Source organism: Triplophysa rosa, linkage group LG13 (genome assembly GCF_024868665.1).
Source record: "Triplophysa rosa linkage group LG13, Trosa_1v2, whole genome shotgun sequence".
In the NCBI taxonomy this organism is placed as follows: domain Eukaryota; kingdom Metazoa; phylum Chordata; class Actinopteri; order Cypriniformes; family Nemacheilidae; genus Triplophysa; species Triplophysa rosa.
In genome coordinates, this window is record NC_079902.1 from 15,949,115 (window position 1) to 15,953,507 (window position 4,393).

General features: G+C 35.8%; 1 long non-coding RNA gene across 1 annotated transcript; it reads left to right on the forward strand.

Moving 5' to 3' along the window:
* The first annotated feature begins 2,906 nt into the window (after positions 1-2,906).
* Positions 2,907-3,915, forward strand: LOC130564080 (uncharacterized). The gene is made up of 4 exons (XR_008964191.1): positions 2,907-3,050; positions 3,168-3,259; positions 3,611-3,655; positions 3,745-3,915. It is a non-coding gene; the product is annotated as an uncharacterized LOC130564080 (long non-coding RNA).
* Positions 3,916-4,393: the final 478 nt, after the last annotated feature.

Consider the following 4,393-nt stretch of genomic DNA (forward strand, 5'->3'; position numbering starts at 1 on the left):
ACAAGAAGAATTAAGTTTATTCACTATGTTTGAAATGTTTCTTGTCTTAATTTATGCATATTATGGCTGGCGTGCTGAAGTTGAAACAGACATGGTAAAGTTTGCTAAATTAATTTAGGCTGTTAACTTAGCAGTATGAAAGTCGCAAGCTATAAACTAGGGCTGAAACGATTCCTCGAGTAACTCGAGTTATTCGAATACAAAAAATCATCGAGGCAATTTTTGTTGCCTCGAAGCCTCCTTTAATCCATTTAACTACAGTACACACGGAGCACTGCGTTTCCCCACGGACCGTTATTACTGACGCACAGCCCGCTAAACTATTCATGTTACAGGGCTCTGAAGTCTCATGCAAATGCATTCACCGTGAGACACACGCGTTTTAGTATGTTCACACGCTCACACGTATTTCTCATGCTGATAAATAACTGATAGTTTATAGGGCTGTGACGGTTGCCGTAACAACCGCACCACCGCGATGGTAAAGTGCCATGACGGTGAACTGCCACCGGCGGTAGTGCACGTCACTCTGACAAATATAGGTGTAATAAATATGAGAGTTGCGATAACGATTGCTAGTTGTAGCCTTTCAGTTGTGGATGGTTTTATTTAAAAGATTTTAAATTAACATAAATTATTGGCATACGTTTCCGTTGGTGCGTTCGAGCGCAGGCCTGCACGGCAAAACCCAGGTTATTCTGCTGGTTTTGCAATGGATCTTATTGTGAAATGAACAGATACGTAAAATCAAAACTGGCTATGACCCGCTTGCTTTTTTAGTCGGAGCGCGTGCAGGTTTTGCGCGGTTGCGGAGAGACATCTATTCATTTGCGCTCCTGTGCACATCTTCTGAACGCGCATTTAGTGCAGCTGTAGGCCTACACATTTTAATCTGGACAATGTCAACAAGTAAGTTTCACATCAACGAGTCGGAAAAAGTAAAGTTTTTATGGCAATCTGAATAGGAAAGCCAATGGAGGTTTAAACAGTTTGTTTCAAATGGAATTGTTAAAGACTGTAAGGGTTAATACGCCAATGACTGAGGTTACTGCAACAAGAGCTTTTTTATTTAGTATTTAGCTTTCTTATATCATTTAAGTTTTCATTATTTACTGATGTTTATTTAAATGTTTTATATGCTGTAGTGTGCCGTTTCACTGATGGATTTGCGCGTTAAACATTGACGGATGTTTCATCCTCATTTATTTCAGATATCATATTTCAATTATTTAACAATTTCAAGTATTTAAATAAGGTCTATATTTCTCTTCCACTCGTCATGTGGTTGCTACACGCAAATATAATAATATAAATATTATTTATATAAATAATATATATTTCTCAACCACCGCACCACCGCGGTCGATTTGTCTATTACCACCGCGGTGGTAAAAAACTGCCACCGTCACAGCCCTAATAGCTTATTGAAATGGTGAACTGATATTTTACTTAGTTTTAGTCTATTTTACGAGTGAAACTTGTTTTCCGGCTGCATTGAGTCCATCAAACTAGATGCGGACTAGTGGACACCGAATCCTGTTATTTACACATTTCATCTGTCTGGTCTGAGTGAATGAACTGCACAGTTTAACATGCTACACGCGTGATGCTCATGAATTTGTCTGCGTCTGCGCTGAATGAGGACATGAACTTCACCTCCAGAGTTGCGCTGAGAGTTTATTTCACAAACATGTTATTGTTTGAGTGAAGAAACAGACATACTAAAAAATAAGCATCTGACAACCTGCAAAAATAAAAGTCATAGGCTATTGTTTGAAATTATTATTTCCATTTTTATTCATGTTTCTTATTTATATATTTGTATTATATTGCATTTTGAATTTAATATGGCAATGGAATGTACTAAATGGGTTTAGTTTTCACAGATATTAATGTATGCTATTTCAGCAATAAAAACTAATTGTTCTAAAAAGGAAACAAATTAGTTGTTTTACTCATTTTAAGAGACCTGTCTTATTTTCTCTTGTATATTTAGTATTGCTTTTTAATAAAGAAAAAGTACTTATTATCCGAATACCCGATTAATCGATGGAAAATCAGTAGAATACTCGATTAGTAAAAGAATCGATAGCTGCAGCCCTACTATAAACACAACATTTCACTGTGTCAGTGTCATTTAAAAGAGCGTTGTAGAAGGCCATTAAAAGTAAAGTCAACTTTCAGTGCTGATTTAGCTTAATGGTGGTGGTCTGTCTGTGTCATATCCTTGAAAGGGAATTAAAATGTTTTGTTGGCAGTTGGCAGCCAAATGATAATATGCAAAGTATTGTAAAGGAAATATTTTTGAAATGCTTGCCCATAATGTTAAGGTTACTATATTTTGTTTTTTTCTGTGATATTGTAATGTTTGTTTGATAAAAGTGCATTCTGGTAGGCTATATTCTTGTCGTGTAAATTGTCATTATGGTGTGAGCATTATCACCAATTAAAAAGACACCACCTTCTGCAATGCCACACTGTTTCAGATCTTTTTTTAAAATCAGTTTAGTATACATTAAAAAGCTTGTGTGGATCTTCATGATGTAATTCTACATGGCAATCACTGCCTGTTTAAGTAAATGAGTGAGTGACTAAGAAACACTACTAGATCCACAGTGACTTGCCACATAGGGGAAAAAAAGATGATATCAGTTTCTGTGCTACCCCTGTGTGAGCTATGGTCTCAGTCTGGCCACCCCTATGGAAATTGTCTGGCTCTGCTGCTCTACTGTCATGTTGCTATTAATGTGGACCCACAACCTGTACAAATAGTCAAAAGCCTACATAATTTTAATGAGCGGATAATCCTTGATCTCCATTTATGCCTAACCACAAGGAACATGTAATGTTTCATCTAAATTGATAAAGGCATAATCTGTGAATAATATATTTTATTGAGACAGGCTTGTGGCCTGAAGGAGTACTGCAGAGGACACAACATAACACAAATGAGTTTCACAAATCTGTGGTGTTCTGTTTCCAGTGCTATGTCCACCCATGTTATGCATTTGTGCCTTCTCCTGCTCTGCACTTTTAAAGCCCACTGTACGGTATGCAAACATCATGTTTACGATGGTGAACTTACTGTATGTAGAGATCTGAGTAAAGTGGTTTGCTATTCTGTATTAGTATAAAGGTATATTTAAATGAATTTTTTTATTTAGTAGGCCATCATACACTATGGTTTGGCTGTGCTGCAGAATTTGTCCGTGCAAGACGCTGAGCAAGTTTTCCTCAATGATCTGGATTACCATCGCAGGTAAATAACATATTATTTATATTCCGGTTTCTTGCCTCTCTCTCCATTCAGTATTTCTGGTCAGTTTTAAGGGGATTTATTTATTATAGTTTCTTGAAACAATGATGCTAAAACACCAAAATAATATTTGTTTAAATCTTTGGACAATACACAATAACAGCAATATGAACATGAATGAATGATCCTTATCATACCTCAGGCTGTGGCATCTTGATGTTTACTGATGATACATATGCCTCTACTGTGATCTACTGTGTGGGATGTCATTAAGCTCTAAATCTAAAACTACAGAGTTGAAGATGTTAAAGTTAATTGTTATTTTATTAATTTGTCTGTTTTTATTTCTCTCAGGTGTCAGTGAAGCCTACATGCAATGTGGGAGCTGATGGGCAAAAGGTAATTGTAAATGTTTTTTAAATTGATTTTTTTTTTAATGTTGTATTTGTATGACTTATTATTGCACTTTTTTCCCCCCAAAAAAACAGACCTGAAACTGGCACCCTGCAGTACTGAAGGATCATACAACTGGGATATACACAGCTCTTCACTGCATACATTACTTTATGGACTTTCTCTCTGTTTATGGCTGATGTTAGGAAGAATGTTACCGAGTCACCATTTACTTACATACAAAAACGCTAGTCAAAAAGCAAACATTTTTCTCTTGTGCTCTGCTAAGGAAAGAGAGTCAGGAGGGTTTGGAATATGATGGTGAGTAAATGATCACATATTACAGATTAAAATGGGCATTTTTCTTTGTATAAATAAACGTATGCAGTGAGGTGGTGTTGCTTTATTTCATAATTATTTTACTTTGTTAATGTCATACACATCACAATCAGATTTTAAATAAATTGTATTGTACTTTTGTGGTTTGTCTGAAATTTTTGCATGCACGCAATAAATATTTAATGGAGAATCATGGTGTTGTGTCCGTGTTATGAAATGTTATAGTATAATGTGTAATATAATAATAATAGTAATAATAATACTACTGAAATGGTGACTAGAAAAGGGTTCCAAAAGGAACTCTGCTGGTTCTTTAATGTGCCATTAAGAGAGGGTTCCAATTGGAACCTTTTTAAAAAGGTGCAAAAATGAACCTTTAAGGTTCCCCCACAGTTGCAATCTCCA